Source organism: Molossus molossus, unplaced genomic scaffold, assembly GCF_014108415.1.
Source record: "Molossus molossus isolate mMolMol1 unplaced genomic scaffold, mMolMol1.p scaffold_m16_p_11, whole genome shotgun sequence".
Classification (NCBI taxonomy): domain Eukaryota; kingdom Metazoa; phylum Chordata; class Mammalia; order Chiroptera; family Molossidae; genus Molossus; species Molossus molossus.
Window position 1 is genome coordinate 31,714,169 of NW_023425346.1, and position 22,040 is coordinate 31,736,208.

At 36.5% G+C, this 22,040-nt stretch overlaps 1 protein-coding gene across 1 annotated transcript in view; it reads left to right on the plus strand.

The window, feature by feature from the left end:
* The window catches only part of MBD5 (methyl-CpG binding domain protein 5), a 439,511-nt gene that overhangs the window by 273,358 nt on the left and 144,113 nt on the right, over positions 1–22,040 (plus strand). The window contains exon 4 of the mRNA XM_036254977.1: positions 9,735–9,856. The gene's annotated coding sequence lies outside the window, so the exon portion shown is untranslated. The remainder of the gene's footprint in view (positions 1–9,734; positions 9,857–22,040) is intronic.

Here is a 22,040-nt window from a genome sequence, read left to right on the forward strand (position 1 = left end):
CGTTTTGATTCACAGTCAGGGCACATGCCTGGGTTGCAGGCTTGATCCCTAGTAGGGGACGTGCAGGAGGCAGCCAATGATGTTTCTCACATAGATGTTTCTCTCTCGCGCCCTTCTCCTTGCTCTAAAAAATCAATGAAAACATATTTTTTAAAAATCAAGTCGTCCTTCAAAACTTATTTAAAAACAAAAACAAAGAAACAGTTCTCTGCTCTGTACTTCCTTTTCCCATTTTTCTAATTCCCAGAAGCAATCACTTTATTTCTTTTTTCTTCTTTTTTTTCTTTTTGCTGTTCCCTTTGGTGAAAAAAGAATCTCTCTATATAATATGATTATATTTCTATTTCTTGATTTTTTTTTTCCAGCTTCACATATCATCTATTAATGTGTCACTATGGAAGATGTCTATTTAGATCTCTCTTATGTTCCCTACACCATCACCACAAATACACCATTTTCCTAATATGGTTATATCATGATTTTGATGTTTAATATTCAGTTAGACACATCTTTTAACTATATACACTAATTTTGTGGCTTAACAATGTCATGTATCTAATTTTCTGCTTTCCCTAATATTAATAATTGTCTTACTTTTCATTTGCTTGGTTTCCTATGTACTTGTTTCTGATTCAGCTATAACCTCTGTCCCACATGAAACAGATCTCTCTTAACTATCACCTTGGGGTTTCTTTTTCCCTGTTTTGAATTGGATCTTCTGTTTATAGGAAAGACATTATTTCCTTCTTTGCTTACTCTCTCATTTTGATGGAGCACTTCTACCAATAGTTTTGATCATGCCTGTATGAAATGTCTTTATGCTTTACTAACATGTGTGATTGATATTATGGCTGAGTACAGACTTCCTGGTTTGGAATTTACTTTCTTTTAGAATTTTATGTTCTCTCTCCATTGTCTTTTAGCTTCTAGTGTTGCAAAGTTGAAAGATAATTTAATTTTTGTTCTATGTATTTTTTCTTTCTGGAACCTTTTTCTATTTGTCCCAGAGCTCTGAAATTTTATTATGATGTGCCTTGTTGGGGTTCTGTTTTCATTCATTTGACTGAAAACTCAGTGAGCCCTTTTAATCTAGAAATTAGTGTTCTTTAATTCAGAAAAAAATTTCATGAATTGCTTCTTTGAGAATTTCTTTCTTTCTTTCTCTCTTTCTCTCTTTCTCTCTTTCTCTCTTTCTCTCTTTCTTTCTTTCTCTCTTTCTCTCTTTCTCTCTTTCTTTCTTTCTTTCTTTCTTTCTTTCTTTCTTCCTGTTATCTGGATGTTGAACCTCTAGATTAATCTTCTAATTTTTCTATCCCTTCTCTCCTTTGTTCCTTTTCTTAGTCTCTTTACTTGCTGGGATATCTTCCAACCTTTCTATTAAGGTTTCCATTTGTAATATAATTTTCTTTTTTAGTAGCACTTTTTTTGTTCCTCTTATTAAAAAATATCAACTTGGCCTTGGACGGTTTTTCTCAGTGGTTAGAGCATGGGTTCGATTCCCGATCAAGGGCACCTACCTGGGTTGCAGGTTCGATCTCTGACCCCAGTTGGAGTCGTGTAGGAGGAAACCAATCAATGGTCTCTCTTACATCAGTGTTTCTCTCTCTGTGTCTCTCTCCCCTACCCTCCCTCCCTCCCTTACATTCTATCTGAAAATCAATTGAAAAATATCCTCAGATGAGAATTAACAAACAAACAAACAAAAATGAACCTGTTCTTGTTTAATGGATGCAGTTTTTCTCTTAATATCTTTGAGGATAATTTTTCTGGAATTTTATTTCCCTGACTAGTTCTATTTCCTGTTTGTTTGCTTCATCTTGCATATTAGAGGCTTTCCTCGGATGTCTAGTGGCCATTGGCTGTCAGCTCACATTTAAGATCGTAAGAAAGGGGGAAGCCTCAATAACACACAAATGGGGCTTAACAACTGAATTCCCTAAATCTGATGATGCTGTTTGTTCAGGAGCCCTCAATATCATTTTAGAGAAAACCTTCCTTTTTAGTCCAGTTAGATTCACCAAAGAAGAATTTTTTACTCTCCTGCCTAGAGGTTATAGGGTCAGGCTTACTAGCATTCTGCAAATCAAGTAGAAGAGGAGTGGGAGTCTCAATATTCAGCTTGTAAGATGTCACTCAGTTCTGTTTTCAGTAGAATATTCTACCCTCCAAAATGCCTCAAAACCTCCCAGTTGAGGAACCTTCTGTTTTACCCACTCCAAAGAATAAACATTTACTTTTCTGCTCGGATGAGAGAGGGAGAGGTTCTTGTCCAGTTGTGAGGGGTAAAAGGGAAATGTAGAAGACTAGTTCTTAGATAGAATTCTACACAGGCTTGCTCTTATTTTCACCTTGAACCACCTTTCTTTTTTTCTTTTTTTTATCCTCACCCGAGGACATTTCTCCATTTTTTGTACAGACAGAGTGGGAGGGAGAGAGAGGAAGAGAGAGACAGGGAAACATCGATGTGAAAGGGACACATCGAGTGGCTGCCACCCGCACGACCAACCAGGGCCGGGGACAAACTGCAACCGCGGTACATGCCCTTAGCGGGAACCGAACCCGGGTCTCTCCGGACCACAGGCGGACGCTCTAACCGCTGAGCCAAACCAGCCAGGGCTGAACCACCTTTCATAAGTCTGGGTGCCACGAATTCCTAAGTGTTTCAGAAACTGTAGTCCAAATAACATTGTTTCCTGGCTTTATCTACTGCTGCTTTAGGATTCAACCTGTTTGTGTCTGCTCGGTCAGTTAGCTACAGTTTTTCTGCCTTCAAGCTTCCAAATTTTGGTTACTATCATTCTTCCCTGTTCTGCGTTTGTTTCTTGTTTATTCTTTTTAATAAAATATTTAATATTATATTGTATTTGAGTGTGATTTTGAAAGGGGATGAAGTTAAATGTGTATGTTCAATCTGCCATCTTTAACCAGGAGTCAGTATTATTGATTTTATTATCTATTATGTAGTTTCTTCCTTTTTTACTTTATTTTATTTTTAATTTTTTTTTCTTTATTGAGTTTTAGAGAGATGAAAGATAGAGGGAGAGAGAGATAGAAACATCTATTAGAACATCAGTTGGCCACCTCCTACATGCCCCCCACTGGGGATCAGGCCCACAACTTGGGCAGTGCCCTGACCGGGAATCAAACTGGTGACCTCTTGGTGCACGGGTCAACATTCAACCCCTGAGCCACACCGGCAGGGCTACTGTATTTTATTTTTATTGAATTTATACTTTCTTCTTTTTAACATGTATTAAATTTCAGATAAATATCTTTCTTAAAAATCAATTTTTATGAGAAAATGGGAAATTATCATATTCAATTCCTCTACGCTGTCTCAGAGTAAGATTTGAGAAGATTGCTGTTTACATATTTTATATATATATATTTTAAATCTTTATTGTTGAATGTAGAATGTATTACAGATGTTCCCCCATTGACCCCTCCTCCCCACTCCCGCCCCCCTCCCGCCTTTTCCCACATTATTGTCTGTGTCCATTGGTTATGCATATAAGTTCTTTGGTTTATTTCTTCCCACCCCCCCAACCCCTTTCCCTTTGAGGTTTGTCAGTCTGGCAATGAATTTGTACTTCTTAATCCCTTCACCTTTTTTACCCAATCCCCCAACCCCCCTCCCATCTGGCAACCAACAAAATGTTCTCTGTATCTATGAGAATGTTTCTGTTCTGCCTGTTCATTTTGTTTGTAGATTCCATTGTCGATAGATAGGTATTCGTTGCCATTTTGTTTGTTCGTATATTTTATCTTTTTCTTCAAAAAGACCCTTCATCATTTCATATAATAACGGTTTGGTGGTGATGAACTCCTTTAACTTTTTCTGGTCTGGGAAACTCTTTATATGTCCATCGATTCTAAATGACAGCTTTGCAGGATAGAGTAATCTTGGTGGTAGGTTCTTGGTTTTCATCACTCTGAATATTTCTTGGCACTCCCTTCTGGCCTGCAAAGTTTCTTTTGAGAAATCAGCTGACAGCCTAATGGGAACTCCCTTGTAGGTAACTAGCTGCCTTTCTCTTGCTGCTTTTAAGATTCTCTCTTTGTCTTGAACCTTTTGCATTTTGATGATGATGTGTCTTGGTGTGGGCCTCTTGGGGTTCATCTTGTTTGGGACTCTCTGTGCTTCCTGGACTTGTATGTCTGTTTCCTTCACTAAGTTAGGAAAGTTTTCTGCCATAATTGTTTCAAACAGGTTTTCAATTTGTTGTTCTCGCTCTTCTCCTTCGGGCACCCCCAAGATGCGAATGTTGGCACGCTTGAAGTTGTCCCAGAGGCTTCTTACACTATCCTCATTTTTTTGGATTCTTTTTTCTTTTTGCTGTTCTGATTGGGCGTTTTTTGCTTCTTTATATTCCAAATCGATGGTTTGCTTCTTGGATTTACGCACTCTACTATTGAATCTGTGTAAATTATTCTTTATTTCAGTTAATGCCTCCTTCAATTCTAACTGTGTATCCATGATTTCTAACTGGTCCTTTTTTATGCTCTTGAGGCCCTCCCTAAGTTCACTGAGGTTCTCACTGAGTTCATCAAGCATCCTTATAAGCAGTAGTTTGAACTCAGCATCTGTTAGGTTGCTTATCTCCATTTCACTTAGTTCTTTTCTTGGGGTTTTGTTCTGTTCTTTCATTTGGGAACCTGTTTCTTTGTCTCCTCATTTTGGCTGCCTCCCTGTGTTTGTTTCTATGTATTACTTAATGAGCGATATGGGGCTATCTGCGACCAGATGCTGCTCGTTTTAAAGAATTTAGGAAAAACCTGAAGCAGGATCCAAGACAGGCCAATCCTATGGTTAAGCAAATGGCAACAGCTTGGGTGGGCCTGAAAGTTGGGTGGGGCGGGGCAGGGCCTCAGAGAGTCACCAGGGCAGGGCTACCAGTGTGAGCCAGGTTGCTGGAGTCCCAGATATGGTGGCTGTCTGCTGCCCCAGGGAAGGGCTCACCAAAGGAACAAAGGCCTCTGACAGCATGTTTGTCCCGGAGAAAGCCCCCTCTCCAGTGCCAAACAGCTCAGTTCTTCCCTGTATGTCTCTGGCGCCCCTCGAGCTGCCTCCCCTCCAAACTTAGAGGGAGAGAGTCCGATAAGTCCATGTGCGGGCCCTTTAAGGAGCTGCCTGGGGCTCCAGCCGCATCAGCTTCCCTGAGCCTCAGTTCCCGCTGGTTTTTCCAGCCAGAAGTTATGGGGATTCTCTTCCTGGCACTGGAACCCTGAGCGGGGCACCTGGTGTGGGAGGGGACCCCTCAGTCATCAGGAAGGACCTTCCCAGCCGAAGTATCCTCCTGATTTTTATCCGCCACACGTGGGTGTGGGACCAGCCCGTCGCGCCGCCGCCCCTCCTACCAGACTCGATGTGGCTGCTGCTTTAATTTCGTAGTTATAGGACTTCCATCAGCTTAATTTCAGGCGGTTTTGAATGATGGTTGTTCTGTAGTTTAGTTGTAACTTTGATGTGGTTGTGGGAGGACGCGATACTGCGTTTACCTACCCGCCATCTTGACCGGAAGTCTCTATTTTTCATTTAAATGGTTTTATTATGCTACAGACCTGCTTCCTTCACAGTATGTCGGGATGCATATTATTCCCTTGGCCTGAGAAGAATAACTAGGAACCATATATATTACATGGTTCAATCTCTTATAATCAGGACATATGACAAGATCAAATTTTCCAAATCAAAAACTGGACAACATAGTTTAAACTTTAAGGAAAGTAAGTAGATCCACCAACATGGGGACAATGTGCTATATACATTTTATTATCTTAATACATGTTTGAAATCATTTTTTATTATCGCAGTATGTTTTATGAATAAAGATCATAAAGAGGCTCAGTCAGAGAAGTTACTTCTCCAAACTCATATAGTTAGTAGGTGACAAAGATAGAATTTGAACCCAGGATTCACTTACTTCAAAGCTAATACTCTTTGGAATGAGTGTGCATAATAAAATCTGGAATTTCTGCATTAAGGGTCCTCAGAACTTGGTGAAAAGTTAAAGGTTACTATCAGAAATAGTGATCAGATAATCCCATCATTTATTGCTTATGCATTTTCACACAACCATTTCATTTTATCCTTCTAACATCCCTATGAGCTGGCAATGTAAATTTAAATTTTGTAGTTGTTTATTTCAAGTGTGTAAAACAGCCCTGGCCAGTTCTGCTCAGTGGTTAGAGCGTCATGCCTCAGACCAATGTGTTGCAGGTTCAATTCCGGTCAAGGGCACATACCTTGGTTGCAATTTGTTCCTGGCCCTGGCCAGAGTCATGCAGGAGGCAACCATTCGAATTGACCCTCTCACATCGATGTTTCTCTCTCCCTCTCTCTTTTTCCCTCCCACTCTATCTGAAGATAAATAAAAAGTATCCTTAAGTGAGGATTTTTTTTAAGTGTGTAAAACATTGTTTGACTATATCTAAAATTGACTTATCCCGCCCTGGCCAGTTTGGCTCAGCGGTTAGAGCGTCGGCCTGCGGTCTGGAGAGACCCGGGTTCGGTTCCCGCTAAGGGCATGTACTTCGGTTGCAGTTTGTCCCCGGCCCTGGTTGGTCGTGTGGGTGGCAGCCACTCGATGTGTCCCTTCACGTCGATGTTTCTCTCTCTCTCTCCCTTCCTCTCTCTCCCTCCCACTCTATCTGTACAAAAAATGGAAAAATATCCTTAGGTGAGGATAAAAAAATAAAATAAAATAAAATAAAATTGACTTATCTGTAAAACCCCTTTTACAGGTCATGCCCCCCAACACACACATATACACCCCCTGTCACCACCACCACCATTTCCACAGATAAAGGAAAACTTAATCTTTTTTTTTCCATTATTGATTTTACAGAAAGAGGAAGTGACAGGGAGAGAGAGATAGAAACATTTATGAGAGAGAAATCGATTGGCCGCCTCCTGCATGCCCACCACTGAGGATCTGGCCCACAACCTGGCCATGTATCCTGACCGGGAATCGAACCAGAGACCTCTTGGTGTATGGGTCGACGCTCAACCACTGAGCTACACTGGCCCAATGGAAAACTTAATCTTAACCAGTTGGTAGTTGCTTGGTCATTTCTGAATTAAAATTGAGTCTATTTAGGCTTTAAACTAAGATTCTTCCCTACCCCTTATTTTTTCCTTTCCTTCTACTCTTCTTCAAGTTCCTGGGAGCCTCATATCATTCTGGCATCATTGGGTAAGTGTGGGATTCTACACTCTTCCTTCTGCTTGCTGGTCTCTGCTGAGTTACAATTGGCCCTTGGCATATTGGCACCATGTGCCAGCACCTATGAGATGTAGTTCCTGTTGCTGAGCCTCTGAACTTCATACACTGGACATACTGCCATGGTTCTTGCCATGGTATTCAGGTGTAAGGACCATGCACTCTTTGCCACATTTTTTTAAACCCCTGTCTCCTGTATGTCTGCCAGGTCAGTCTTAGCCACATTTGCAATCCTCACACAGCAGAGGCTTCCGCAACTTTTCAGGTGCTCTGCCACAATACACTGGCATTGTAAAATCCAAAGATGTCTTCTGACAACCCTCCCAGACACCTTCCTCAAGAACTGTCTTTGGTGCTCTATACTCAGACACCTAGATGCTCTTTTCTGACTGGTGGCCAGTATCTTATTTCCTCTGCATGTGAAAACATCTATTATATCCTCTTGCATCCTTATCTATTTATAGTTTTTTATGCCATAAGCTTTATAATAAGAACATAGTCCGACCAGTGTGGCTCAGTGGTTGAGCATCGACCCATGCACCAGGAGGTCGCCGATACGATTTCCGGTCAAGGCACATGCCCAGGTTGTGGGCCCGATCCCCAGTGGGGGGCATGCAGGAGGCAGCCAGTCGATGTTCTCTGTCATTGACATTTCTGTCTCTCTCTCCTCACTTCCTCTCTCTCTAAAAAAACAAATCAATAAAGGAAAAAATATGTGTGTGTGTATATATATATATATATATATATATATATATATATATATATGGCAGCTCTATATATACTGAAATGATCAATTGACCAAACGTGAATAAAGCAAGGTATAGAACAGTGTGTATAAGTTGCTCCATTTCTGTAAATACATGTGTAGATATGGGCAATGCATTAAACATTTCTGGAAGAATACATGAATCTGGTATCAGGGGTTGCCTTTAGGGAGGGAAAACAGATGTCTGGGGAACAAGACTGGAAAAGCAATTTTTCACTGCCTTTTTATATCTTTCAAATTCTGTACTATGCAAATAATTTATTCAAAAAATAAATAAAAGATCATTATAAAACATTTATGATTTGGCTTCTTTAATCCTGCCAGACTCCAGATCATCTGATTCTCAGCCACAGACAGAAAGGAGCTCTTTCGGCGAAGCTTGTTTCCCTTCTCTGCTTCCTGATGGGCCGCTCTTTCTCGGGGAACGAAGGCTGCACGAAGCAGCAGCCTACTCCAGCCTCCTGAATGTATTTCTTCCAATAGAAGGGAAAATACTTCAGTAGGAAGATGGCCTGAGTCCCAAATATAACAGATGATAGTTGAGCTTTTTTGCTAATTCGCCAGACTGAGATAGAGGGTTCCTCATTGCCCTTCACTTAACCCCTTTGACCAAGCCAAGTGTATATTTTAGGGTCTGTTACTTGCAAGAATTTTAGTTATCTGCAGGCTTACCACACTGAATGGATTTTTAACCAATTATGATGAATAGAAATGCATGAATGAATAATTTTATCTATAAGAATAAACCACCTAAATTAATTGTAAATATATTAACCAATAGAGATTTTAAAAGTGTGTATTTTAAATTTTCTAACTGTTAGTTATAGCTGTCTTGTATTCAGTTGTCCTAGTCATTTAATTTCCTTTTATAAAAATAATTTCCCAGCCTCTTTATGTCATGACATTGACTTTTTTTTTAAGTCTGGGTCAATTGTTTGTGAGATGTTCCTTAATTTAGATTTTTCTGAATATTTTTATTATTAGATTTAGACTAAATATTCTTGGCAAGCATACTCAACTGGTGATGCCATGCCTTCTCCCGATAATATAAAGAGTAAGAAGAAATTGGTACCACAGTAGAAAAACACACTACTATGACTTGATAGAGGGTCCAATTTGAGTTTTCAATTCTCTCTGCTTTAATGTTACACTGATAGGTCATTCTAAGTGGTTTGGTAGTTAAATAGACCAGATATCACCACACAGTATTTTATTCTGTATGGATATCATTTGGAACAACAACAAAAAAATGTTCCCCTGTTAAATTGGTCACTTCTTGAGAGTTTGTAACAGTTTGGAGAGCTGATAAAATAAAGTTTCTGATTTATAAAGCGAGAGCCAGATGGTAATATCTACCTCATAGCACTGAGGTAAGAATTACTTGAGATGTGAACAGAAGTGAAATGTTACAGCAATATACTCTGAAGGGTCTCTGTTAATATAACCAACCCTACCTAGGTATTTATTTTTTTAAACCACATATATACTATTGTATATGGCAATGTTGTAAATATTTTATGAATATTAATCTTTGTAGCAACACTTCTAGTTGGGTACTGTTATTATCCACATTTGCAGATGAGGAAACTGAGGTACAAAAAAGATAGGTGATATTTTCATCTGTTTACCAGTGAGATCCCACTTGAAAATAGGCAGCCTGTATTGCTCCAGGGTGTGCTTAAGGATGGTTTTCACTCAACCACTCCTTTAAATAAAAGTGTGTGTCTATGTTATTTCTGTTTCAGAGAAAAGAGGTACTCCCATATAGGGACTCATAAAGGCATAGAGCATCTAGAGATTTACTGCCTCCATCACGCTGCTGGGTCTCACAGCACCTGTTATGTTTTTAACAGTTTCTCTCCAGAAGGTAGGACTTGTATTTTTTTCCTCTCCATCAATTATTTATGTAATTATAGTTTTCTTGTCTGTGAACTTAATTTTTATTAAATATGAAAAGCATCTTCTGACATCTTTAGAGTAAAATGCCAAAGAGTTAAGACATGTAATCATCTTGCCTCTAAAAAAAATTTCTATTCTAAAATTAATCTTTGTTCATTGTAAAAAAATATATATACAATGTATTCTATATATGTATATATATAAAACAATACAGAAAAGTATAGTAGTCCTACCACCTTGAGATAACTATTCTTTATATTTTGTTGTGTGTCTTTCTAAATTTATTGATACATATGTATATAATATATAACATGTATCTATATAATTATTATGATTATGACTAGAAAAAATAGGATATAAATGTTCTTTGACTATAGTGCTTCTTTACTTAGCAAATTGTAGAATTTTTTATGCCAGTAAATATCATCTACATTACCATTGTTTATAGTCATATAATATTCCAGTTTAAGAATATAACATAAGTATGTAATCACTTTCCAATTATTGAGCATGTGGGATGTTTCCAACTTCTCCCTGTGGTTAGCATGACTCCAGTAAATGTACTTGTACATACATCTTTATATTAATGTCTAATGATTTTTTAGAACATTTTCCCAAAATAAGGATTACAGAACCTTCGTTCCTAAGCATACTCTCTGATGAAAGGGTCCCAGGACCTATAATATAAGGAAACACTGTCTATTATCCACCATCTTGAAGAATACCAATGTTTAGAAGTATACTAAGGTCTTAGAAATCAAACTTATTTGACTATAGAATCCTTTCTTAAAATAACATCTGTCTGTGGGATGTTGATAGTTGCAGAAGTTGTGCATGTGGGAGGGAAGCAGGCATATGGGAAATCTTTATCCTTTCTGTTTTGTTGTTGTTGAGCTAAGTAATCTTTTATTATTGGTGAGCATTTTGTTTAGTACAACTGATCTTAACTACACCCTTTATATAGAATCATACACATATGTTCACTGAGAACCATAAATTGCAAAGTTGTGTGTCTTGTGCTGTCTCCATTTTTAAGCTGCTTTATTTGGATATAATTAACATACGATAAACTGCATATTTTAAGATGTACACTCTGATAAAGAAATCTTTGTACTTTCCACTCAATTTTGCTGAATACAAAACTTCTCTAAAACATAAAGTCTATTCTTAAAAAGCAAAGGAAAAAAATTTAAAAACGGAAAAAATTGAAGTATCATTGTACAAATTTACATTCAAATTAAATTTAGACTTGCACACACACACATAAAATAACATCTGACAACATCCCATTTAACACTTTGGAAAAGACTAGCTTTTGGTATATTCTTAAAAATGGAATTGGTGGATCAAAGAGTAAATATATTGAAAGCCTCTACCAATATGCATTTTTACCAACAGTGTATGTAAGTGCCATTTTCTCTATAGATTTGTCATTTGATATTAACTGTTTTTGTTTTATAATAAATCCGAAATGAGAATAGTATACGGCATTTTAATTTTCATTTGCTTGAATACTAGTGAGATGTCTTTTTATATTTTTATTTGTCTGTTATATTTCTTTTATAACCTCATTTATGCCCCATTCCAAATTTTTCTTGGGCTATTTAATGGTTTTTCTTGATTGCAAAGAATCAAGACTCATATTAAGAATATTAATACTGTAAATCATGTTACAATTTTCCATTTTTTAAATTTGTTTATGTTTTGTTTTTATTTTATGTGCTTAATTTTGCCATGTAAGGTTAGCATTTTATGGAGTTAAATCTATCTGCCTCTTCTTCATGGATTCTGGTGTTGATGTCTGTACACTGGCTTTTTCTAAAAAACTTAATTATGGATAGTTTCAAACATATAAGATTTGACAAAATAGTGAAATAAACCCGCATGTACCTGAATCTGGTCTCAATAATTAAGAACTTGTAGCTAATCTTGTTTCTTCTAAAACTCTTGTATTATTTTGAAGCAAATTCAGACATTAAGTTATTTCATCTTTTAATATTTCAGTGTGAGTGTGACTCTAACGGTAGTTTTACCTAAATTGTATTTTACATCTGCCATAGTTTTTCTTGCTGAAATTATTCACTTCTACCATAATATACTTATTATAATGTGATGCCAAACATCAACATTAGCTAAGATTAGTGTTATATAATTTAGGATTTTAAAATAACCTCTATAAGAATATAATTATACTGACTACTTGTGACAAAAAAAAAAAAAAAAAGTTGCTCATCTTTCGTGCCTTAAATATACACATCTGTATTACCCATATGTTTTTTGTTACTAAAGTTATATCTTAATAAAAAGTCTCAATTTTCATTTTTACTAAAGCTATGCCTTATTATTATTTTTTTTTTTTTTATCCTCACCCGAGGACATTTTTCCATTTTTTGTTCAGGTAGAGTGGGAGGGAGAGAGAGGAACAGAGAGAGAGAGAGAAACATCGACACGAAAGGAACACATCGAGTGGCTGCCACCCGCACAACCGACCAGGGCCCGGGACAAACTGCAACCGAGGCATGCACCCCCAGCGGAAACCGAACCCGGGACTCTCTGGTTCACGTGCTGATGCTCTAACCGCTGAGCCAAACCAGCCAGGGCAAAATCATGTACATTTTAATAGTTAATAGAGACTTTTGGGTTAATATTGTCAGATCACATTATTTTATGAATGAGAAAACAAAAGAACAAAGAGTTTAAATCAAGTTCATCCAAAGTCACATAAATGTTTCTTTTTCCAGTTTTCTCAGAAGACATTTAACAAGTAAATAAAAGGTTCTAACAAGTTATCATTAACAATAATAAGAATTATTGAGTGCTTACTATGTACCAGAAATCCACTAAATACTGTAAATAGTTTGTCTCATTTAATCCTCACAATATATTTTGCGGTAAGAACTATTATCCCCTTCATAGAGGTAAGGAATCTGACACTAATCCAGGCAGTCTGAGACATACAGCCCTCGCTCAGTAAGACGTATTTCACTATTAACTCAAGCAGACCGAGTAATGAGAAGAATAGAGAAAGGATTGCAATGATCAATTCTAGAAATAAAGCAAGAGTGGAAACTTTTGGCAGGATAGATGGCAGGAAATAATATTTTTGATATCCTAAGTAAAAAATGTGAAATGTCTAATTACAGAAATGTGTGATGTGATTTGACTTTGGCTTATTCTCTGATTTTCAGGGACTGTTGCATCTCTCAGTTCATTTTTGCATTTAAAAAAAGTATTTTGGATTTTCAAATAAAAGATGGCTTATGAAAACTGTACAAATTCCGAATTTACCAAACTCTTCTCCATGATCACTGCTTTTCCTATCCTCTTTAAAGACTTTATATATCCAGTAATATATATTATGCAATGTAGTCCCTATGCATGTTTGTTATTAAAATATCTTTTTAATAAATTAGAAAAGAAAGCACTCCAGACTGCAGTCAGTATCTACAGGTGCATGAATTAGAACAAAGTGAAATCATGAAAGAAGAAATGATTTTCAAAAATGGATCTGCAAGTTTTGTTCTAAATAGCAATCACACTTTTAGCTGAGGCTTTTCTGAGGGATTGTGAATAATGATTAGGTGAGATTATAGGCCTGAGGCTTCGCCTCAGGCCATTCATGCTCACAGCCAGCCATTTATCCTCAAAAAAATGGTCTTTAGTTTGTGGAATATTGTTTGAAATACCAGAAGGAATCAAACCTGAAGCTGTCACTTTATCCCAAGGATCATCTCAGGAATCTGAAGTTTAAATGTAAATAAATGTTTACCAAAACAAAAACCCTTGATAGGTTTTCAGGTATTGTTGCTTTATTTTTACTGCTTGGGGATATGTATATTTATTTGCCTGCAGAAGAAATTATGTATAAAAAAATGTAACCCCACGAAAGTAATCACTGTTGAAAATTGTGTTCAGCTATGTAGAGCATCTATGTAGAGGAAATAGGTTAAGATTTTTGTTAAAAAAAAAAAAAAATCAATGACACCTCTTTTTTATTAGATTTTCATGGAAATTTATGTTTGAGAGAATTCTGATTTACTCTTATTTGCTGAAAATATTCTTCCAGCCTGATCTTATCATGTAAAATTATGAAACTGGTTACTTGGATATTTTGAAAGCCCTAAAGTCTTTAATTCATGGATAATTATGTATTTTCAGTTACCAACATCAGTTTCCTTCTCTGTTTATAGCTATTTGATCTAACCCTTTCCTAAAATTTGTGGCTTAAGTTGTTAAAATGACCCCTCTTTTAAAATACATGTACATAATAGAGAGTAAGAAGGAGGGAATTAACAAGCCAAAACATGTATTCAACTCACCCAATGTATGGAATAATAATGATGATAATAGTAATAAAACTAGTAATCATCTAATGGCAAGAAGGAGAATAACTAGCCTTTAAATAGGGTTTACTATATACCAGGTACTGTTCTAACTCATAACTCCATATTATCCGCATTTTTAAAATGAGAAAACCGAATCAGTAAGAGATTAAATAGTAAGTAGGAAATCCAGGATCAGAAAACCAAATGAGGACTTGAGAGAGCAGAGTAGAAAAGCCCCAGCCCTTCAGGGTCTCACATCTCTGCATACAAGTCTTTGTGCTAGGAATATAGTGGCAAACAAGGTAGACATGGTTCCTGGTTTCATTAAATACAAAATCATGTAGTAATGTATTTCATTTCCACATTACAAGGTGATGGGAGAATATATACAGGGGCTTCATATACTCCGAATCAGGCTGAGATCTGAGGGATGAGTGGGATCCACACGGTCAAATGGAATTGGGAAGAAGGATAGGCAGGAAGAAGACAGAATAACTTGTGGGCCCTAGACATTTTTGCCTTCATGGCCGTCTCTCCAGAAAACATATTAAAAATTTTATTTTGTAATTTTACTGATATGAAGACAAATATGTTAATATTATGCATTAAAACATTTTGTGGACCCCTAAAATAATATGAGCCCTAGGCATTTGTGCCTACTGTGCCTAATGATAAGTCAGCCCCGGGGAGGTGGGGCAGTATTGGGCCCCAAACACTTCAGATGGAAGGAATAGCATATACAAAAGCTTCTGGGGATTTGCTGTCTCGGGACACTGAAAGGACACCAGTGTGGCTGCAGCAGAGAGTTCAGGGAAGTGGGGAGGCATGAGGGAAAGCTAATAAGGCAGGCAGGGCCCTGTGGTTATGTTTAGGGTTTTGATATTTATTCTAAGAGCAGTGGAAAATCCCCAAAGAGTATGTGTATGTTTATGTATGTGTATGTGAATGTGTGTGTGCTTAAATCAAATTGATAATACACATGGTTAAAATCAATAAATAGTTCTTTGGTCCAGTTTTTTCCACTTAAGCCTTACTTCTCTTTCCATTTTCTTTCTGATATTTATCTTCATTTTTCCAGGTAAAAATATTCTACCTCCACATCAAGTTTTTTATTTATCACTTTAGGCATCATATATTCACACACACAAACACACGCCTGCGCGCACATGTAAATAAAGGACTCCTTATATACTCACTCACCCTACCCCCTCCACCTTTTCTCTATCATTCTTCATTTAGTTTTATCTCTATTTTTGGATTCTCTGTTGTAACTATAGATAATAAACTAATGCCTTTATTTTTTGTCCCATTAACTCTAGATGCTGCTTTGGGATTGTCCCTTATGTCAGATGAGGTTATTCATGTACACACTTACTCCATGGTTCTGGCCTCTCTTCTTTCCCTTTTCTATTTCTAAAATTGATGCCATTCACATCTACTTTATAACTACAATTAAATATTTATATTATTGTGAGAAAAGAGCCTTTGCATCCGCTCTTCTCTCAATCTGGAAGTTCCATTCACCCAGATTACCACATTGCTTGGTCCTTCCCTGCCTTAAATTCTTGACCCAAGTGGCAGCTGCTCAGTGGGGCCGTCCCTGGTCATCTTATTGGAAATATCCGTTCTCCTATTTGGCATTTTCTCTACTTCCCTTGTTATATTTCTCTCCATAACTTAATATTGGTTTCATTTTGTTGTTGTTGTTAATCCTCACCCAAGTATATTCTCCCATTGATTTTAGATAGAGTGGAAGGTAAGGAGGGAGGGGGAAAGAGACAGAGAGACCGAAACATTGATGTGAGAGAGACACACTGATTGGTTGCCTCCCACGTGTACCTCAATCAGGGCTGGGGATCAAACCTGCAACCCAGGTACTTGCCCTTAGCTGGGAATCAAACTCCTGACCCTTCGGTGCATGGACTGATGCTCTAACCTACTGAGCCACACTGGCCAGGGCTCTCTATAACTTATTTTTAATATAAGTAACATTTTATTTCACTTAATTTTAGAAATTATTGTCACTCTCTGCATTCTTGACTATAGCTTCAATAAGACAAGGATTATTTTCTTTTTTAACTCATTTGTTTCATTATTTTCCCTCACTATTTTGGGGGGGAGAGGGGGAAGAGAAACATTCGTGTGAGAGTGTTTTTTGTTATCTTCTTTTTTTATTAATTAATTTATTTTTGTTTCAGATGTTTCTTCTTTTTCTCCCATTGACACCCTCTTCCCCACTACTGCCCCCTCCCCCCCCCGCTTCACAGTATTGTTGTCTATGTCTGTTGGTTGTGCATGTAAGTTCTTCAGTTTATCTCTTCCCGCCCTCCTTTGCCCCCTTATTATATTCCACAAATAAGTGAGATCATGTGATATTTGTCTTTCTCTGCTTGGTTCTTCTTTTTTAAAGATTTTTTTTCTAATTGATATTTAGAGAGAGAGGAATGGAGAGAGAGAAACATTGGTATCAGAGGAAGACATTGATTGGCTGCCTCCTGCACACCCCCTACCAGGGATTGAGCCCACAACCCAGGCATGTGTCTTGACCAGGAATCAAACTCAAAATCTTTCAGTGCAGGAGAGGATGCACAACCAACTCAGCCACACCAGCCAGGGCCTCCCCTCACTTTTATATTGAATTAATGATTAATAGTTTCAGATAATTTTCTTTGTTTATATGTGCTTACTCAAGCAATTGTTTAGTTTTCTTAAAATTTGGAATTGCCTTTTGTTGTTTTCCATTTTTCTTTTTACTAATTTTTTAAATTTTTTATTTTTTTAATATTTTTATTTTTTAATTACAGTTAAAATACAATATTATATTAGTTTCAGGTGTGCAACCCAGTGATTAGACATTTCTATAAGTTACAAAGTGATCACTCCAATAAATCTAATACCCATCTGACATCATACATAGTTTTTACAATATTATTAACTATATTCCCTATGCTATACTTGACATCCCCATGACTATTCTATAATTGCCAATTTGTACTTCTTAATCTCTCCACCTTTTTCATCCATCCCCCCCAACCACCCTTCCTTCCATCTGGCAACCATCAAAATGTTCTCTATATCTGAGTCTGTTTCTGTTCTGTTTGTTCATGTGTTTTGTTTTTTAGATTCACATATAAGTGAAAAATCATGTAGCATATTTCTTTCTCTGTCTGACTTATTTTACTAAGCACAGTACCCTCTAGGTTCACCCATGTTGTTGCAGACGGCAATATTTCATTCTTTTATGGCTGAGTCATATTCCATTGTATATTTGCCCCACTTCTTCCTTATTCATTCATCTGTTGATGGACACTTAGGTTGCTTTCATATCTTGGCTATTTTAAATAATGCTGCAGTGAACATATGGGTATGTGTGTCTTTTCAATTTAGTGTTTTCGGTTTCTTTGCATAAATACCTGAAAGTGGAATTGCTGAGTTCTTTGTTTCTTGTAATAGTCTTTGTTTTAAAGTCTATTTTGTCTGGTATAAGTACTACTACCTCAGCGGTTTTGTTTTTATTTTCAGTGCTATGAAATATCTTTTTACTTTCAGTCTATGTCTGTCTTATGATTTGAAGTGTGTCTCTTATAGACAGCGTATGTAAGGGTGTTGTTTTCTTATTCATTTAGCCACTCTGTGTCTTTTGATTGGAGCACTTAATCCATTTTAATTTAAAGTAATTATTAATAGATATGTATTTATTGCAATTTTATTTAGATATTTGATCTTTTAATTTTCTTCTACTTAAATAAAATCCTTTAACATTCTTGTATTACTGGTTTGGTGGTACTGAACGCCTTTAGCTTTTTCTTGTCTGGGAAGCTCTTTATCTGACTTCAATTCTAAATGATAGCTTTGCTAGGTAGAATAATTTTGGATGTAAGTTTTTGATTTTCATCACTTTGCAAATTTCTTGCCAGTCCCTCTGGCCTGCGAAGTTTCTGTTGAGAAATCATCTGATAGTCTTACAGGAGCTCCCTTGTACATAACTGCTTTTCTCTTGCTTCATTTAAGATTCTTTCTTTGTGTTTAAACTTCTACATTTTATTTATGATGTGTCTTGGTGTGGAACTCTTTGGGTTTATCTTGTTTGGGACTCTCTGCGCTTCTTGGGCTGGTATGTCTATTTTCTTCACCAGGTTATGGAAGTTTTTTGTCATTATTTTTTCAAATATGTTTTCAATTTCTTGCTCTCTCTCTTCTCCTTCCAGCGCTCCCATGATGCAAATGTTGGTACACTTGATGTTGTCCCTGGGGCTCCTTATACTCTTCTCATTTCATTTTTATTCTTTTTTCCTTTTGCTGCTCTGATTGAGTATTTTCTGCTATCTTATCTTCCAAATCGCTGATTCGATCCTCTGCTTCCTCTAATCTACTGTTGATTCTAATGTAGTCTTCATTTCAGATAGTGTATTCTTCATTTCTAACTGGTTCTTTTCTATCACCATTTTAATGTTTCCTATCTCTTTGTACAACCTCCTTTATCGAAGCATATCCTTAGCAACTTCCTAAGAAATAGTATATGGATGATAATTTTTTTTAACTTTCACATGTTTATTTTATTTTTCACTTGAGTGGTATCCAGGATCTAACTTCAGAAGGTGCAAGCCTGGGAACAGGGCCTGACTAGGGGAACAGGAGAGGTGGGGCTAGAGTGGAGGCATGGGCATCAGTATTGGGGAGGGAGGAGAGTGCATTAAAAGATGCCACGTTTTGACGTTTGAGACACTGTCTAAAAACTGACATTTTGTACCACTTCTACTCCTTTTTATACTAATCATAACAATTGTTGTGTTAAAAAGTGTAGACAAGGCAATGACTTTAAAGATATGATGAGAAGCCCTGGCCTGTTTGACTCAGGGGTTAGCGTGTAGGCCCATGGACCAATAAGTCATAGGATTGATTCTGGTCAAGGGCATGTACCTCGGTTGTGGTTCGTCCCTGACCCTGGTCAGGGTCATGTGGGAGGCAACCATTTGATGTGTCCCTTTCATGTCAGTGTTTCTCTTTACCTTTCCCTCTCTCTCCCTACCCCCCAACTCTCTCTGAAAATAAATAGAAAAATATACTCAGGGGAGGATTTTAAAAAATACACACACACACACACACACACACACACACATGCTGAGGGGAAACAATTGCTGACAATCTGCATACCTTCTAAATTTTTGTTATCTGAGATTCTAGGGTACAAATCACTTTCTTTCTGAACTTGGAAGGTGATGATCTACAGACTTCTAAAATTCATTAACACCAACATCAGTTCTTTGTAGTTCATCTGCTCTTTTCCTCTGATAACTTTTGGGGTCTGCTCCTGTTTTTCTTGACATTTTTTCACTTTCTAATGATATAGGTGTAGGCTTTTATTTCTATTCATGTTGTATTTAAAGATAAAGATGAACACTTTCATCTGAGGACTTTCATCTAGAAAATCATCTTGTATTTTTCCCTTTTCTTTTTTCCTGATTGTTCTTTCCTATGTAACTTCTGTTATTCTATGAAGGACCACATGTGTTAAATAGCTAATGTCTCATCTTTTCAATGATACTTTGTGTTTCTTTTTAAATGTATTTTCAGGCAATCCTTTCAATTTCTAAAGAGGACCAAAAAAAAAAAAAAAAAGTCATAGAAGACTTGAAATGAAAAATTATGTTTTTATTTTCTAGGAGTCTTGCATACTCTGGAGTTTTGGTTTGTCATTTATTTGTTTTGCTTGTTTGTTTTGTGCTGAAGATGGTAGGGATTAAGATCACAGATTTTAGAACAAGACTGAGATTGAATCTCTATCCCTCACAATTAGTTAGTCTGTGAGCTTGAGCAATTTTAATTTTAAATTGTGTGTCTCTTTCCTAATCTGAAATGTGATAATAGTAGTATATTGAACTCGGTGTTGAGAAGATTCAACAAACTGATAAGCATAATATATTAACAATAATATCTGAAATATACTAAGCCTTATATGTGTTTGCTATAATCATTACTTTTATAATCATTATCATTATTATATTGTAGATGTGACATCTACTCACTGTTCATGAGAATACTAGCTAGAGTTTTTTTTTTTTTTTAGAAGACAACTATTTCTCTGATTTAGTAGATTTTTTTTAAAACTTTTATTGAATTTATTGGGATGACATCGGTTAATAAAATTGCATAGGTTTCAGGTGTACAATTTAATAATACATCATCTGTATGTTGCATTGTGTGTTCACTACCCAAAGTCAAGTCTCCTTCTGTCACCATTAATCCCCCACCCCTGCTTACCAGAGGGTAACCCTGGTAACCACCATACTAGTATCTGTGTCTATGAGTTGTTGGGGTTTTTGTGTTTTGTTTTGTTGTTGCCTAATCCCTTCACCTTTTTCACCCATCTCCCCAACCCCTCCTCCTCTAACAACTGTCAGCCTGTTATCTGTATCTATGAGTCTTATTTCTAGTTCGTTTATTTATTTTGTTCATTAGATTCCACATATAAGTGAAATCATATGGCATTTATTTGTCTTTCTCTGACTGGCTTATTTCACTTAGAATAATACTCTTCAGGTCTGTCCATGCTGTCACAAAAGGTAATATTTTCTTCTTTCTTATGGCCAAGTAGCATTCCATTGTGTAAATGTACCACAGCTGTTTTATCCACTCATCTACTGATCAGCACTTGGGTTGCTTCTAAATTTTGACTATAGTAAATAATGCTACAGTGAACATAGGGGTACATAAATTCTTTCTAATTAGTGTTTCAGTGGGTTGTCTTTTTATTTTTTGGATGATTTCCTTTGCTGTGTAAAAACTCTTAGTTTGAGGTAGTCCCATTTGTGTATTTTTTTCCTTTTGTTTCCTTTGCCTGAAGAGACATATCGGAAAAAATATTAGTATGACAAATGTTTGGGATTTCACAGCCTATGTTTTTTCTAGGACTTTTATGGGTTCAACTCTTACATTTAAGTCTTTAATCCATTTTGAGTTTATTCTTGTGTATGGTGTAAAAAGGGGGTCTAATTTAATTTTTTGCATTAATTTAATTTTGCATTTGTCCAATTTTCCCAGTACCATTTATTGAATACAGTCTTTACCCCATTATATGTTCTTGCCTCCTTTGCCAAATATTCATTGACTGTGAAGATGTGGGTTTATTTCTTGACTGTCTGTTCTGTTCTGTTCCACTGATCCATATTTTCGTTTTTATGCCAGTACCGTGCTGTTTTGATTGCTATGACCTTATGGTACAGTTTGATATCAGGGAGCATGATTCCTCCAAATTTGTTCTTCTTTCTCTAGATTGCTGTGGCTATTTGAGGTCTTTTGTGGTTCTATATAAATTTTTGGAATATTTGTTCTAGCTCTGTGAAATATGCTATTGGTGTATTACAGGAATTGCATTGAATCTATAGAAAGCTTTAGGTAGTATTGACATTTTAATTATGTTAATTCTTCCTATCTGTGAGCATAATATATGCTTCTACTTATTTGTATCTTTCAATGTATTACAATTTTTTGAGTATAGGTCTTTTGCATTCTTGGTTAAGTTTATTCCAAGGTATTTTCTTATGCAATTATAAATGGGATTGTTTTCTTAGTTTTCCTTTCTGATAGTTCAATATTGGTGTATAAAAGTGCAATTGATTTCTGGATATTTGTTTTGTATCCTGCTACTTTACTGAATTGACTTATCAGTTCTAGTAGTTTCTTTGGTTGAATCTTTAGTGTTCTCTATATATAGTATCGTGTCATCTACAATTAATAACAATGTTCCTTCTTCCTTTCTAATTTGGATGCCTTTTTTTCCTTCCTTTCTGATTGCTGTGGCTAAGATGTTCAGTATTGTGTTATATA